Source organism: Struthio camelus, chromosome 17 (genome assembly GCF_040807025.1).
Source record: "Struthio camelus isolate bStrCam1 chromosome 17, bStrCam1.hap1, whole genome shotgun sequence".
In the NCBI taxonomy this organism is placed as follows: domain Eukaryota; kingdom Metazoa; phylum Chordata; class Aves; order Struthioniformes; family Struthionidae; genus Struthio; species Struthio camelus.
Genome location: NC_090958.1, coordinates 16,473,406 through 16,491,181, shown reverse-complemented (window position 1 = coordinate 16,491,181; position 17,776 = coordinate 16,473,406). Strand labels below are relative to the sequence as shown.

Genomic DNA, 17,776 nt, shown 5'->3' with positions numbered 1-17,776 from the left:
GGCTGCCTGAGCAGGCCTGAAGGCACACAGGACACCCAGCCACCACTGTGTGGTCCAGGCTTGCTCGGGCATTGCAGTGTGTTGAAGGGCAGCCTCAAGCTGTGCCTATGGCTGTGCCTGGCCTCGTTGTTGCTTCCTGCCTCGATGGGCAACGAACCTGGGATTGGAGGCAGCCAAGAGATGTCTCTCCAACAGTGGCTGACACTGTGACTGGTGTCTCTTGGCACAGGCCAGGGCTGACCTAGACTCATTCAATAGAGCTCATGGACAGCGCAGCAATGTGGCTGCAAGCGCTTACATAAAGTGCCATCTGCTAGCCTCTGCCCTGGAGGCAAAATGGCTTAGGGCCTTGGCCTCAGCATGGACTGCATCCACCAGCACCACCAGCACGACCAGCATTCCCAGTGCCAGCAATGCTCGTCTGTCTTGACCCAACACGCTCTGAATCCTGCCCTCAAATAAAAGCACGCATTCTCAGCTGGGGTAAATGGACTTAGCTGATACGAGGCAAATGGTGCTTTCACTACACCAGGCAAAGATCAGGAACGTTTCTGCTCAGATCTCTACATGCTAAAGATCATGAGCAGCCTGGGTATGTAACACAATGCTCTCAGTGCCCTCTTCCCCTCTACAAACCCAGAACATCTCCTCTCTACCTAAGGAAAACTGCATCCTTACACAAAGTGCCTTCTGGTGAGCGCCAGAACAATGAAAAGAGATCACAAGGCTTGCTCGAATCAGTTCTGAGATGGGGACTTTGCCATTCTGGAGCACAGATGGGGTCAGGTCAGGTTTTTCCCTTCAAACAGGAGAAGCCATGTGGTTTTCGTATAATTTGGAACGTTTTCTTACAGAATGAAGATTGATTAGATGCCTGGAGTTCCCCAGGAACAATGCTGATAGTGTTAGCAGCCTGCACGCCACAAGAACCCATTCATAAAAAAAAAAATCTCATTTTTTAATTTATTTTTTTTAACTTTATGTTCTTGGAAAAAAGAAGCTTATTGGGTAACTATCAGAGTTCCTCTTTCATCACCTTGTCATAAATCCCACAGGCTCTGAATTCCTTTAACAGCCTCTCAGTTAAATTGTGACCTGTCTATTCTAATAAATAAACTCTTTTTTCTCCCCCAAAAGACTGGAAACAGCTAAGAAGTTGCCCCCCAATCCCAAGTTCTGCTAATTGAGATATCAAAGCAGATAGCAAATCACGGCTGTGCCTGCATAATCCCTGGGCATTAACCTCTCTGTTTCAACCATTTTCAAACAGGGCAATTAACTGTTGCCAACACAGATCCCCCTCTGAAGTTTCAGCCATATGTTATATTCTTCTATCACAGTATTTCTGTGAATGATGAAACAGCTGCTATCTTTCACCCTTCGATGGCTGCACCTTGGGGGCAGGTGATGTGTCCCTGGGTGTATCTCAGGCAAATTCCGACATCCCAATCCAGTCCCAACCCCAATTCATGCTGTTGTTGCATGGAGTGAAAGCTCTGCAGCAGCTCTGCACTGAGAGGCTTTTCCACCTTCGCAAGAGCACTGACAGATAAGTCTGATACTGCAAACTGTGAAATGCACTGCAGAACCAGGGCTGGAGATACTACTGCTGCAAAGGGTGAATTAATGAAGAAACTGCCTACAATTCAAAAACCATGAGCAGGCACTTGGAAACGACCCCTGGGTGAGTAGTAGGAACCTATGTCACCTTAACCACGTTGGATCTGTGCTTTGCTCCCTTATGGAGACCCGCAGGACAAGTCTTGCAGGACTGCTGCATGCAAAGACATACAGACACTAGTCCAGGCCACTGACTCAGCCCTCTAGGCCCTGTTACCTCCTCATGTTAGCAACTGGACTGCCAGGTCTTCACAGCTACCCTAGGCTAGCTAAATCCCCTATGAGCAGCGTGCTTGTCTCCTGCAGTGACAACATACCCCGAGGTGTCCATGCAGAAGGACGGGCAATTTAGCAGGCAAGAGGTGTGCGGTTTCAGTAGGGTATCCGTGGAGAACCCCATCAAGGAATATCGTGGATTCTTCCACATGTTTCCGAACTTGGCAGGGAAACAATTACAGAGACTTCCCTGCCCCAAAGGCAGAAATAGATCTGCCACGGTGGAGAGGAGGATGAAGGGAAGGAGCAAATGAACTCCCTTCCCTCGCACTGCCTGGTGTGACAGAGGTGTCCTGGATTATACAAGTAAAGTGCCTGCACAGCCATGGGGGCATCCCCTCCACATTGTTCTCCCTGTATGAATGATGTAGCTGTCCACCAGCTTTACCCAGATCCCTTAAACCTAGCAAAGAAACACAGAAACACAGAAGAGATGGCAGCTCTGTGCTCTGCATTTGCCCATCCTAAAATGGCCTAAATCAGAAAGCTTTGCAATGGAGCAGTGATTAATTTACACCAAACCCCCACAGATACAAACATTTCAGTTACACCCCAGGAAAAGATAGCGCCAGGCCTCCAAGGGGCCACAAAGGGTCTGCAGTATTTTTGTAGCTGATTGGACAGGGGAACATATGTGTACCCATGTTACAAAGAGCAAACAGTATGCATAAATGAATGTTGCCCTTGAGCAAGAACAGATCAAGCGGTGCCTGTTTACTCCCTAAATTGCTGGAATAGTTATTCTGCCGGTAAATAACCCCGCCGAAGCCCCCTGGCACATTTTCACTCAGACTTAGCTCACGCCTCTGAATACAAAACAATGAGGAGAGAGATTGAAATAGGGCCAGGTTTCGATTAAAAGTTGGCCCCTAACACACACACACACACACACACACACACGCGCATTTAAATCCTCTATGCACAGAACACATGATTGTGCTTAGGACAATATGTTGCTCCCAAAAGGGTTTGCAGGTTTCCTTGTAAAAGGGGTAGATCCAGCGCCTCAGTGCCAGCGCAGACATAGCTCAGAAGTCTGACTTCTCCACAGCTTCTGCTTCCCCCTGCCAGAGAGAACAGTCCCACTAAGGCAGATGCAAAACCCAACCTTAGCACGACTGCATGTAAGCACTTCCTGATTCAGAGGCACTGGGTTGAGTGCTATAGGTTCAAGAAATATCAGTGGTAAAGGGGCAGAAATTTGCAGCTTTCCCTCTCAAGGCATCCATAGGAATTATTGCACAGTCCTGCATCTTGCAGGGTGGAGGTATGATATGCCCCTTGATCTGAATTTCTCCCTACTGCCCTTCAATGGTGGTATTTTACAGTAAGCCACAGGACAACTGAGCTCCCACAGCCCTGATTTAGCTAAGCACATCAGCACGTGCTTCAGCTCTTTGGCGAGGGGGGACCAGTTTGTGATGTTCCCTGCAGTGTATGACAACATGAGCAGCTGACACTCTGCCTCCTACTTTTTGAACTAGCCTGTTTGTCAAATTCAAGGCCAACTCAACAGAGCTCAATTATCAGAGGCCACAGTGTCCTGGTACGTTCTCCTCCGATCGTAGCGCAATTAATTGATCAGAGCCCTTTCTGTAGAAGGCTATTAGAAGTGAATCAATATAGAGTATGAACAAGCCATACCAACCTACTATGATGTGCTGTTTGCGCAGACAGCATTTCATTCCAGCTGTCAGGAAGTTTGTAACCTCCAACCCCCTTTCCACAAGGTTGGGACATATGATCTGATCGCCCATTTGCAGATCTCTGCTCGCCCACCTCGGCCAAGGCCTGTTGGCAGTCCATGTTCACTTGCTTGCAGATTTGTTTGCGGCCTCTCATGTCACTCCCAGTCTGCTCCTGTCCTGCCTTTGATGGCCCACGCTGCATGGGCCATCCAGATACATGGCAGGCCTCCTGTGGAGGGCCCTAGCCAAATGCCTGCAGAGCAGCCAAGTATCTTCCCTTTGCCTTCTGCAGGCAGGGTCTGGCTCCCAGCAAGACAAGCTGAGTTTTGGGGGCTGATTTTTGCACTAGAAGGTTTGGATCAGACACCTCCTGCTCTCTTTATAGCTCAGGATGTTTTACCGAGGAGGTGAAAGGGAAGCTACTTGCCCTGAGCATGCCTTTTGCTGGGTCAGAGGAATAAATTTTTGTCTCTCATTCATTCTTCATCCATCTGCATGGGCTGGACACAGCAGGCATCTACTCTGTTTCTGGCAGAAGAAACTGGTTTGGAGATCTTGCATGCCAGTGAGCAATTCATGAAGAGCCTCACAGCACTTGACTGGGGTGGGATTCAGAGCAGGGTTCATCAGGGCCCTGGGGCTGTGACCCTCACTTCTGGCAGGAGTGGAGTCCTTCACAGATAGAGAGAGGCAGGACCCCATTTCTTCTCCTTTTCTGCCCTCAGATGCTAGGGTGTTTGTTCACCTACAACCTACAGTGACCCACATCCACTGCAGAGACCTGGGAAACTTTGTTGGGCCGGAGCAAGAGCACAGCTATCTGTAAGCAGCCTGAGAAGCACAGAAGAGCACCAGAGCTTCTCTCCAGAGCTTCCTGGCAGGCTCTGACTTGGAGGAGAGAGAGGGAAAGAAGAAGAAATTTGCAAACAACCTTTCCCTTTTCAGAGGAGTGCGCTGGAAACAGCCTGCCAGCTTTTGTGGTATAGCCTGCCAGGCAGTAGTACTGCTCCACAGTCCAGGATCAACAAACTACACATTTGTATTCTCACCAGGGCCAGCACTATTACTGCCACAACTTAACACCCTCAGAGACTGCCACCGCTGTGAGAGCTGCCCTAGGAATCAGGACAATTGCAGCAACAAGTTGATGGGAGACCCACTGAAAAGAAGAGTGGCTGCTATGGCTGAGGCAAACTCTTTCTGTTCCGTTGCAGGCAGAAAACAAAATATCCAGTATCCAGATGGATGTAAAAAGATGTTTCAGAAGGAAATGAACCAACCAGCTGAATACGCTATCCTTGGGATGGACTGGCTGGTGGCTTGACCACAGCCAACAACTGCTGTGGCTGTACGTCACTAAAGCAGGATGCTGTTGCCAGCGTTGGGGGAATTAGAACACACATTGTTGGCATTAGCAAGCCCATTGCCCTCCTGACCAAAAGCCTCAAATTTCCTCCTCTCTCTCCTCACCACCTTGTCTCTCTCTCTCTCCCTGCCTTCGTATCCTGACACCATACAACCGCTTATTCTTCACCGTTTCCTCCCAGGTCTCATATGTCAAGCACCCTCCTTCTCCATAGAAATTGCTTTTTTCAGAAGAACAACCCCACAAAGACCTGTTGACCCTGGGGAGGGTCCATAGAGCCAAAATCCCTGTAATTTTCTGCACCTCCAGTTTCCTAATGAGCCAAAGGATATTCAGATGCATTAGACCATGAAAATTAGCATCAATTAGACTTCAGTATATATTGTGCAAATGAGAATCACTGTTTGTTTTGAAACCAAACAATGTTGCAGAAAATGCAGCCACTCATAAAACCTCAGAAACAGCAAATGACCTGACTTGTACTCAGCTCTAATGATTCACTAACCAACAAGCAGTGACAGACACCATTAAACTCTTGTGGTGGTAGAAATGAATTGAGACACTGGAAATGCTTTGCTTTTTCTGCACACAGAGCTGACTCAGGTCATTGCAGAGAGCTGGAGCAGGCTCCAGGTGAAAGGGTTTAGGCATGGTAATTACAGTGTGAGATTTGTTGTCAGTATTTGCAGAGCAAACCCTATGTGGTGCACAGCAAGAGGAATGGATAGGGTGAATGAGAGGATTATGATTCATTTTGATCAGAGTTTTCTTCTCACTTTGACTCTCCTGTGAACCTCTCGGAACACAGGATGCAAATCAGGACAGAAGGCTGCTTCAGCAGGGTCCAGAGCAGGTGTCACTGTTTTTCATAGCTTTGCTGAACCTTCTGCATCTAGGCTGAGATTTGCAAAAATGTTTAGGGGATAGAAATGTCCAGTCCTTCAATGCTTCCTTCCCTTGGGCAGCCTGCTGCTAATGGTGTCTCCAGTTGGATTCTCACAGCTGTGCATCCAGCCCAGATCCACTCTAGAAACGTGTAAATTACCTGATGGCCTGGTCAAAGTGAGAACATAGCCCTACTCCATTCCTGCAAGTACAGAGATCAGTGTCCTCTCTCCTCATCTCGGCCACAACTGTTTGCCTCAGCTGGATACTAAGACTGAGCAAGTGCTTTGAGACAAGCCAAATTGAGAGTACAGTGCAGATGCACTGTTCCACAGTAACAAAGTCAAGTCATACAGTCATATTTTCAGGTACAGCTTTTGCCCCTGATGAAACTGCCCCATTGAAAATCCCATTTTCAGCTATAAATCAGAGCATTCTTACCTAAACTCAGGGGCTGCAGCAGACTCAGGCTAAACCAGTACGGAGGCAGTGCTAGTGTCGCTTAAGGCCAGTTGTGCAGCTTGAACTTCAATAGCCAGAGAATAAGGACTAAGCCCACTGTGGTGATATTTTGTGTTTTGACGGATTCTTCCTTCTTCTGGGCCACCACTCTTCTTGGCCCCCAAAACTACTGGTGCAGACAAACCGCATCATGGAAGGACGTCTCCATTTCCTAGGAAAGAGGGTGACTGTTGCGTGTTCCAGAAGGTACTACTGCTGCAAAGCTTCTTGCAAAGAAAGCCAAATCATCTCCTGAAACAATATCTTCCATCTGAACCCTGTGAGGCTGACAATTCACAGGGAAAATATTTGCAAAGAGCTCCTAACACTGAGCTTACAGAATGCTATCTCTCCTTGCTTATTTCACCCAAATCCAAAAGATATTCCAGCCACAGAGATGGACAAATCACCTCATTGTGCTAATCCTTCTCTCTGACAAGCTCATACCTATGTACCATCGTGGTGGTTGAAAAGCTGTGAATGGCTCCAAATCAGGATTTATTTTTAGGTTTCCAGACTGTATATGTTCCTGCCAAAAGAGCCTGGTCCAAAGTTTATTCAAGTCTGTGATAAAAATGTCTAATGGCGTGAATGACCTTTGGATCAGCTCCAAAGACTGTGCACTGATATTAGCACTGGGGCTGGCTGGGGATTCCCTTTGGGAAGGCTGCCCAGCAAAGAAGGCAGTTTTCACAAAATTGAAATTTTCAGGGAGAAAAACATCCCAATTTTGAACCCTCTTTCCTCTCAGAATAAAGAAATAAAAATATACAATTTTTTCAATTAAGAAAAGTCAAGAAGCAATATTTTCTTCAGGGCCAGTTGGAACAAAATCAGAAAACTATGTTTTGGTTTGAACGTGTTCAATAAACCATTAAAGTCTCATTTCCCTGCAGGTATGCTGCCTCACTGGAGCTGTGGTTTAGATGTCTCATCTTTCCTACAGGCTGCTTCCTAGAGAATTACATCCTCTGTGATGCAAAGTGGACTCTAAGGTCTGTGAGACATGATAGGAGCTAGTGACTGTCCCCTGAGAAATAGGAGCATTAAGCTCCTGGCCTGGAGCTGCTGGGAAGAAATTCAATTCAAGAGGAGGCTGACGTTTAGGGTTGAATGGAGTTGAAGGAAGCTTTTTGAGTTAATTGAACAAACTAAAGTGATGCATGTAGATGTGAGGAATGGCAAAACATTTACTTTTGATCAAAACCTGTCAGAGTAGAACTCTTTGGCCTCTGCAAACTAAAATTTGTTGGAATTTTATTCCATGAAAAATTTGGAAACAGTAGCATCTCTTCATAGCCAGAATGAGAAACAGAGGTTAAAAATTCCTGAGACAGAAATGCTGCATTTTACTTTGCCCTTAATAACACTTGGAGGAAGAGAACCCTCCTTCGACAAGACTGTGCAATCAGTAAGAAAACAAGAAAGGTGAGGAAGAAAAATATAAGAAACTAACTACCTTGTAGCTAAAACGCCCTGTAGAAATGAGCACCAAATGACCACCCTCTCTCAGCTGCTCTGTCCCATATTTCTAGGGTCCTTTCCCAGGATAACTGGCAATCCCCCAAGCTGGAGGGATTCAGGTAATCAAAGAGCAGACAGTTTTGAGTACCTGCTTCCCTGGATGCCCCAAATCACCATAACAAGAACACATCTCTTGGGCATTGTAGGCTCTCTGCGATCTAACTTGACCTTCATTGTCTTCTCTAGAGTTACTCACAGTTCAAGGGGGGCCAGAACTGGATCCTGTCTCACCACTCGCACCCAGTTGGCAGAGAGTGAAAATAAAGCAGCGTGGGGAACAAGCACTGGGAAAATCACCTTTTGTTCTCATTGAAGGTGGTCCTTAAACCATGCTTGAGAGAACTGGCAGAGTAGGCTGAAGAGAGGCTGGGCTGCAGCTGTCTGTGCTGGGACAGTCTTCAGTTCAGCAGAATATTGTACTTTCTCTTGCTGCCAATTTTGGAAACTTCATAAATATCACACCTAAATAAAACGGAATAAAATAAATGATCCTCTTCAGCCAACCCACACCCTTCCATCACCCTCCCTAGGAACATCTCAACACCCAAGTGCTGCAGAGCTGTGTGGCGGGGGGGGAAGCGGGGGACTATTGTTAAAAATATCCAACCTGGGAAAGTGAACAATTTATGCTGGGCCTGGAGCAAGGATGAGGTTCCTTTTCATTCTCAGAAGCAAGTGAACAACCTGGTCCCAGGGCCGGCTGTGCAGTCATCAGTGACTTTTACAGCACAGCTTGTGGCAGCAGAGCCAGGACATGGTGTGAGGGAGCAGCAAGCCCTTTCCCTGTTGCTTGTCCTGCAGCCAATACTTCATAAGCATCCTATCACATCCTGACTGGTAAATCCAAGCCTCAATGTTCAAGGATCTGGTTTGCCATGAGGCACAAAGCATAATATACTGATTATTTGGGAAGGTATCTTTGTCTTGTGAATGCTCCTGGGCCACAGCACAGACTGAGGGATATTCCCTGGAGGTCTTAGGCTCACAGACACAAAAACTCATCAATCCTCAGCAGGTAAAAGGAGCGCTAGATAATTAGCCACCTTCTCTGAAGAAGGTGCTCAATCAATGTTGAGACTGAAGGTAGATGCAACACTAGTTGATTCTGAACTGAATGTGGTTCAAAACACGACTCCCAGGACAGCATAATGCCACTCACCTCTGGACTGGACCATGGAATCTGTAAATGTCAGCTCTGGAATATACACCACAATGCGGTATTTACAGCGCCCTTTTATTATTATTATTGTTATTATTTTCCTTTTTACCTGGGGACCAAATGTTTGTGCACTGTGGCAAGAGAGGGCCATACATCTGGAAAGCGTCAGATTTAACGCCCAAAGTCATCAGCACAGGTCAGCTAAAAGTACATGTTTGCTTCCAGCAGCAGCTGTGCAAACTCCTGTTGCTTTGGTTGTGCAGGGCTTATGTAAAGATTCCTCAAAGACAGTGCCCTCTTTGTGAGCCCAGAGCTCTGCTGATCCCTGGCAATTCCAGCCCCAGTTTCAAAAGAAACGGTCTAAAATGGCACTTCTACCGCAAACAGATGTATTTCAGCCTCTGTCTAAGGCAGCATTCATTTCATCATGAAAAGGAAAACATCATAATTTAGGGTCACACGTCTCCTGCCTGTCAGTCAGGAACTGCCAACTATTTTTACAGCATCCCAGGGTGCTGTGGCAGTCTAGAGAACAAGTGACACACCTTTCCAAGGGCTGTCCAAAATGATGCCACTCAGTGAGAAGCTTTGAGCTCCAAGCTTTGGTCTTGTCCCTGATTTTTTTCAGAGTAGACTTGAAATAAAATATCTTTGTGTATTGCACATTTTTTTCTATTATGCACTGATTTTCTTTGCTTCTCGCTACTTCACAGACCTGCCCTGCCCACTGCAAAATCTGTATTGTGGACTCAGTGTCAGAACTACTCTCATGGTGCTATGGCATGTGACTGGACCAGATGTACCATGAGAACAGGCTCTCTCACACCAGTGGCCAGAAATTGAACACCACCAAACATATTCTGAGAGAAACTAAATTTCACTCACTGACTTCAGTAGCTTTCAGTTGTGCCTGTTTTACATTGAATCTGGCCAATTATTTAACCTAATAAACACAATTATAATTATATACAGTCCAGTAAAACTACCGGGCATCTGAAAGAGGCACAAAAAAACTACAGAAAACAATCTCAAACATCTCTGCCTTACAGCCAAAGATTATATCTGTAATGCAAACAAAACTCCTACATATTTACAATTCAGTGGGAGTTTTGATCATTTAGTAGCTTTAGGGTTCAAGGCACTGCTCATTAAAATCAACAAGAATCTTTATATTGACTTGAAATGAGCTCTGAGCAAAGACTGGAACAGACAGCATTTTATCAAGAATTCAAAATGGAAAAAAGAAAAAAAAAATCTGGAAAATCTCTTACCTTGGTCTTTCTGAAAGCTGAATACCCGAAGGGACCGTACTCCTCTGGCTATGCAGTTTCAACCTGCAGGGGTAAAAAGCCCTGCTGAGCCCCTCCTGGCAGTGCCAGAGTTCCTCGTGCTGAAAAGTCCCCTAGTAGATTTCATTACAGTAATTGCACTAGAGTTAATACAACATGGTAAAGAAAGTGGGCAAGAAAATGCAAGGGAGCAAAATACAGATGATCAATCATCCTTGTTACTGACACTGTCTTTATGTGAGTTGTTTTCACTGGAAATGTACACCTAATAATTGCCTGGATTCATTGTTTTTTCAATGTCATTTCTATGGTAAATGCCATTAGTTACTGTACCATGGTGATTTAAAGCTGAAAACCTACTGTGACCTGCACAAAAAGATAGATTAACTTATCTGCTTTAACAAGGAGTTCCTTGAAGCCTTATAGGAAATATTATATGAGCTTATATTTTGCATGGCCAGTAATTGCTTTTCCTGTTATTTTTCTATTAAAGAAATACAAAAGGAAGTGGGGGCTGCATGCATAATGGGGGCTGGGTTGTGGAGCTTTTAATCTGCACATCATCAATTCAAGCTAATTTAGCTGATGACTCCAGTGGTCTCAGTCCGGCTGTCAGGGGACAGGTGACCACACTTCGATATCCACCACTCCTAAAACTTTGATGGCAGCTTGGTAAATTCAGAGGGTTTTAATTGACCAATCTAGCCCAAGCTTGAATCTCATGCCTTGGGGTGTTTTTTCAGCCACAGCTGCTAGGCAGCTGGATACAGCACGGCCAGACACTGCCGCCAGACAGCAACTACGGAGGTACAGTCAGTCTCTCTGAGCTCCAGAGACACAGGGGTCAGTCTGCTCTGTCTCTGATCACAGAAATCAGAAGGGACAGAGGAGACTCCCAGTGATACAGGGTTATTCTTGCATAGCCCAGGATGGGGGAGAGCTGCGTGTGAGGGATTTGCTAAGAGCCTGCTGATAAGGATAAACAGAAGGAAACTGTTTTGTCAGCTCAGTGATGCCTAAGAACAAAGTTATTGAGCTCCAGCATCTAGGGACCGAGATTCTTCAAGATGGCTCAGTTCTTGGCTCCCCTTCTCTCACCAAGAGAGACATTGAGATTTGGAAGCAACTAGTTTTCAGTAGGGTATTAATTTAGACATGGGAACTAAAGACTTTTAATGTGAAGGGGTCCCTGGAACAGACTTTTTTTTTCTATTTGTGGACTTTCAGCTGTGATACAGCTCCTGTACAGTGAATTTAAGCTGACAATAGACTTGCTTTTCTTGGTTTCCTTCCATAAGTCACAGGTTGAGAGCTACCGCTCTTGGAAGAAGATGGCCTTCCAATCCTCAAGTCACCATATGGTGCACAAATCATTTCTGTCATGTCATACCTGATTTAGAGCTGTAGGAAATAGAGTTAAGAGGCTTATGAAGCCATCCCCCAATGTTCAACATGTGTCACTGTGTCATCCCCTGTTCTCAACATGCCACACCTCAAGAGACAATTTGAGAGCTTTGGTTATCCTTCCAAGCTTTACAAAGGAGCTAAATGCGGTGGATGCCTGGAGAAGAAATGTGCCATTGACTGTTAGACATCACAGGAGGGAATAATATATCATAAATCAAAGAGGCACAACACTAACCCCATAGGCTAGCCAGGAATACAAACTATGAGAGTCCTTATAATAACATCTATGTTTCTGAGTCAGGAATTTCATCTTTAAGCTGCTCAGTGAGGCTTTACATCTCTCCTCAGGTGCTGCATTTTCAACCATCACTTAAAAAAAAAAAAACCTGAAAAAATTGCCATTCCTTAGCGAGAGTTATCCTCACTGTTACCCATGCTTCTGTTTTTTTTTTTTTTTAATGCATAAAGTCTTAAACTGGGAAACACTTTGCTTTTTTTTAAAGATTTTTGAATTAATCAGGGTAGTTTTTGGCATGCTCTTGTTTTCCTTTGACCCAGCTTAGAACAGAAGCATCCTTCCCACTGTGATATTTTTCCCTTGCTTGTCACAAAACTAAGTAGGCTAGAAAAACAGAAGTAGGAAACACAGTGCATGTCTAGAAACCAAGGAGTGTAAACATGCCAGCAGAGAGCCACCTAGTTCTCACTCTGAAGGGAAAACTAACATGGAAAGCATGTCAGACGTCTTAGCAGCCTGTATTCCTCCACGTGGTCTTTCTTCTCCTGTTCCCAATATGTCTTCTTCAGGCTTTCACTCCTCTGACGCTGCCCCTTTGCAGGATTCATCATCAGGCTTTACAAGATGTATTTTCTGATAGGAGAGATGATGCTTCATTTGCAAATGAAAAAAACAAATCCTCCCATGAAGGAGGATTTGCTTTTAGTTTTTTTTCTTTAACTAAAAGAACGGTTTCTTCAGGCTCCACAACATGTGGTAGCTTAACTGAGCTAATTAACTTGCTCTCTTTTTTTTTTTTTTTTTAAAGTAATAAGCCAGCTCTAAATATGTACAATTATCAGCCATTTTTTTTTAAAATGGTCTGTTCACCTGTCTCTCTCGGAGGGCCTGATAATGAGAAAGAGAGAATGCCCCAGGCAAGGATGGCACTAAATCCTGTGCAGGTTAAAAGTCACATCCTTCTAGTTTTCAAGCTTGGCATGGCTCAAGTTCCCTGTTAGTACAGTGGCCTCAGTGCTCAGCACCCTTAGAAACCAAACCACTGGAAAAATAGCAGTAAGCTAGTCCTAGGTGTCCACCAGTGATTCTGAAAATGGATAGATCTAAGAAAGTGATTTCACCTTTGACCAATAATGCTCTCCTACTTTGCCCTGTGGATGGAAATGGAAGCAGCTAGAGTCAGACCTTGGTCTGAATAATTATTCAAACAGACCTTGTTAAAGTTAGCAGGAAAGGGTTGCTATCCCAGACTTGCACTGGATGTGCAGCCTCTTTCCAGATGGGCTGTCTGATGGCAGCCACGAGCACGAGCCTGGAGCCTGGCTGAGACTCACTCTTCGGGGCTTGAAGAGAGATGCTGCTGCAAGCACTGCCAGTCATCATCTGCAGCAGCGAGGGCAAGAACTGGAGAGAATCTCTCTGCCTTTCTTCCTAGACACGGTGCTTGGTCCAAATGAGCAAAGCAAGCCAACGCTAAGTCTGGATCAGAGTCAGGCACCTCTCTTGTAGGTGGGGTTCAGTCCAGCCCCCTGCATTCAATTTTTGGCTGTAGAATCACTTCACTGTACTCATACAGCCCTAAACCCCATGAGGTGCAAGTACGGGTAAACTCTGAGGGCTTTACTTGCACCATAAAACAGGGAACCCATTTTCTTTCCACTCTGTGACCCAGAACCATGGTGGACTTGAACAAACAGGGGACTGGTTCTATGGAACTTCCTACCACTGCCTCTCAAACTGACAGCCCCTTTGGCTTCTGCTAGCACTGGACAAAGCTTTAGTTCTTTGCTTTTGAGGCCTTATGTAAATCCTGCTGCAGTCCCTCTACACACCAGTTTGGTGTGAGAACAGGTCCACTGGGGTTGCAGAGTGCTCCCCACAAGCGGGCAGAAGGGCCATGTAGAAATCAAATCCACATGACTGTATTTACAGGCAACTAAAAAGAGGGCTGCTCTTCCAAGAAAAACTTTTCCATGTAAAAGAATTCATAATCTCCCCTTTGACTGTCATTGTTGAAATGATGGCCTTGCAAGCTGGAAATTTAAGACTCTACCGGCGTCTTTTCTGTAAGCTGTGATTTATGAATGGTTTCGCTGTTGATTATCCTCCAAGATTACAGCACAGCAGCCCTGACAGACAAGCAGAGGAAATTTCACAGGATAACGGGCAGGTCCTTTGCCAGGGCAGTGAGGCAGGGAGGTGTGTTTTGACTCAAGCATGTAACAATATCAGCAAATGCGACAGGACTCAATTGGCATTGAAAAGTCTGCATGTAGGGCCCTATTCAAAGTCAAGCAAAGTCAGCAAAAGTCTTTATGATGATTTCCCTGGGCTTTGGACCCTTTGCTCACCCTGTAATAGTGTTCAGTTATTTTTTTTGCCTTGATTGTGGCACAAACTGTGCAGACTGCAGTTGAACGTGAGCAGGCAGCATTTGCCACACCTAACCCTATGCATGTTCTTTACAGATCATCCTCCTTGACTTGCAGTAGCAAAGTCTCACGTCTTGTCTGGAAGATCTACTACTGTCTTTATGTCAAGCCCAGAACAATCACAGGGAATTTGCTTCCTTTGATTTATTGCCAAGAACAACCACTCCTGAACCCCAGAAAAGGAGATTTTGTGGCTTTGGTTCCCATTTTCTGCTAGACAGTTTGTTCCAGTTCACTGCCATGAGGGAATGTTTATGTGATGAGGGTAAAGAGGCCCTGGGCAGGTGCAGCCATGACGTGAAGGAGCTGCACAGCATCCACAGTGCAGAACTGATGCAGTGCTAATGGGAGAGAGGAACAAGCTACAAGCCCTCGTGGTACCTTGGCAAAGCTATACCTCAGGATGCTCCAAGGAGACCAGTTATCTCCCAAGGGATCTCTCAGAGGCAAATGCCTATGTTAGTTTGATTCTGGGCTTCGGTCTTCATTTGACTAGACAGCCAAGACTCAAGAGTCCAGGACAAAAGAGTTTCTGATGTGGGAGCTGCCTGAAAATAGATGAGTGGGTCTCTTCATGAGAGGAGATTATTTTATCTCCTGGTTAATTGCCTCTGCTTGTCAGGGAAAAGGATCTTTCAGTTTGATCTCTGCCATGCTGCTCTGCAAAATAAATCCTTATTGGCATGTGATTTCCGGGTCCAGCACTACAAATGTGCTTCCTGCTGTTTGTATCATCATCTGGAGCCATGCAGTGAATGGTAATATGACACCCTCTTGCTTTGGGTCATTTTGTGCTGAGGTAAACAACGCCACAAGGTCCCAGTCAAGGGTGGTGTGGGCCTGATACGCCTGGCTCCTATTCTGTTGTTGCATTTCCCTCAGCTTGAGTGATGCTGATGCTTTCAGTATGACTGTCAGGAACACACTGCAGAGAGGAAAGACGGCACCTTTTCAAAGGGAACAAAGAATGGAACTAGGTCCAACTGTGGCCCCAGCCTTTCTTACTGGGACTAGTTATGTTGTGGGTGTTCCCAAAGGATCAAGTTTGATGGTGAACCAGAATGGACATTCCTAACATTCTTCCCATTTTGCCACCCAGCTTGCTTCAGAAAAAGTCCTGATGTAGGTGTTTGTATCCTGTCTCTTTCTTCCCTCACTGTATTTACCTTTCAAGCCTGGCAGCAGTGGAAAGAAACTTAGCACGTGATGCTGACATTCTGCCATGTCTGTGGGATGGCAGATTCCTAAAACACTCAAGTCTAGCAAAGAGAACAGCGAGGTAACAGAAGGCAGAGGATTCACCAAAGTATCTAGAACCCTGAACCTTGGGGATTCAAGGGGCTAAGGGCTTTTATCCAGAAGCAGGGCTGTCCACATCAGGAAGGCTGTCTGGGTTCCTGCCCCCATCACCCACATAGCCCCTCCCTCATGGGTTCCCACCTGTGCTGCACCATTTTGTACCAGTGATCCAACTGTTCATGATATATCTTACTAGCATAATATCCACGGCCAAAAAGGGCTGGTGGATATTTTATCAAAGCTGTGCTAGAGATTGGAGCCTGGCCAGAATCTGGAGGGAAGGAAGGCGGAGAAAAGGCCAGGGTGGTGGAGAGGCTGTGAGGGGAAACCAGGAACACCATCGGGGAGAGCAGTGTGAGACATGAGTCCCTTGGTACTTAGCAAGGGGGACATCCAAGCACGGGGACAAAGCCCCAGCCGTCAACTGAGAAATCTGTGAAGACCACACAGCCCTCAGCAGACTCTCAGCTCATTACCTGAGAAGTGCTGCTGACCCCATGTGCAGCATCGCCAACATCACCTGTCTGGCACACAGCAGGTCTCTCTGGTCCTGGGCAACACCAAGCTTCTGCAGCTCCCAGCAAAGCACAGTTCTGCAGCCATTTCAGGACTGAGGCTGGAGTTGTTTTCGTTAACAAAATAAGCAAGTGAAGAAAAGTTGGAGAATCTGTGAGAACTCTGTGACTTTCATAACGATCACTTTAATCAGCATCATCAGAAATACACCTCTGCCTGAGAGTGAATCTTAAGAGATGTAGTCCTGTAGGCATTTTCCTTAGCTTTCTGCTGCTTGCCCCCCTTTCCCCTTGATTATTGTTGTTTTGTACTCAAATTCCCAGCTAAGCAGAATTATTCCTTCAGGGTTAGTGCTGGCAGTGGAGGCCACTGCGCCACAGCCTATGCCTTCAGACACTGCTGCCCTTGTACCACTGTATTTGCACCTGTTTGTCTACACTCAGCTGCTTCAGAAAACTTCCCTCCAGGCTTTTCCTTCCTCCTTGTCCCACCATACACACAAGGGCCCAGTTCCCCTGTTCCTGGCCAAGACACAAGAACGTACCAATCCCCAGTAAATTAGGAATTGCTGACCTAAGGAGGATTTCAGTAGAGCAACATTGCCTCAGCCGAAAATCCCCCACTTGCTGTTTTTTTTTCTTTAGCGGGGCACTGTGCAGTATTTATGGCCTATTTCAAGCGGGCTAAGTCTACCTACCCAGCACATACCTCTCTGTCTGCACCCTATATTCTTCACTGACTTTCTATTCAGCCATTCACTGGCCAAGAGCTGGGCCTTGTGGCTCCAGAAGACTTCTGCCTCAAGAATGAGTCATTCCTATCACAGCTTCATAACAGGAAGCACTTCTTATTACCTGCCCACCCCATGCTTTACACAAGAGAGCTCCATCTTGGGCGAGCTACCCAGGGCTAACTTTAACAGCTGAATAATAATACCACCACCATAATATGTGCACACACATGCCCTGCACAACCCAGCAGTATTTTAGCCAGTCATAAGTGAAGTCAATAATATCCTACAAATCCTTGGGGCTGCTCAACAGTTCCTAGCTTTTCAACTGTTTAGAGCTCAGCAAACCCTAAACCATGAACACACACTTTCATGCTGAATATGTGTATCGTGCTGAAATTTACTTTTAAACAATAGATGTTCTTTAGCTTCAGGAAAAATAGAACTGTAGTTTCTCAAAACAAGATTCGGAAAAAATACAGTTATTTTCTCACCAAGCTAAAATATATCTCTGCGGGAGGAAAGGATACCATGCTTACCCTCGTCTAGCGTCCACGTCCTTTGTCCTTCTCCTTTTTGCAGGAAAGCAGCTCTGAAGACACTCCTTCCTCTTGCAGCTACCATCTCACCACTTCAGGAGATGGGCCGGGGAACAGGGCTGCAGGGGAACCGTTGGGTTGAATGACTGCAGTTCACAGCATTAACTGGCTAGAGAATCCCATTGCGTGATAGGTGCCAAGCCAGGGCCTAATTTATGGAAATTTTGACCTTTGGTCCCCTCTGACATTTGCCGATCAGCTGTCGCCTGTGTGAGACTCTTACAGTGCGGGGCTAAACCAGCCTGTG

General features: G+C 45.9%; 1 long non-coding RNA gene across 1 annotated transcript in view; it reads right to left on the bottom strand.

The window, feature by feature from the left end:
* Nucleotides 1-17,776, bottom strand: part of LOC138061435 (uncharacterized) — a 126,191-nt gene that overhangs the window by 104,884 nt on the left and 3,531 nt on the right. The window contains exons 3-7 of the long non-coding RNA XR_011135187.1: nt 17,470-17,588; nt 16,161-16,300; nt 10,291-10,353; nt 8,158-8,322; nt 6,277-6,508 (exon numbers count right to left, since the gene is read on the bottom strand). This is a non-coding gene — a long non-coding RNA (uncharacterized lncRNA). The remainder of the gene's footprint in view (nt 1-6,276; nt 6,509-8,157; nt 8,323-10,290; nt 10,354-16,160; nt 16,301-17,469; nt 17,589-17,776) is intronic.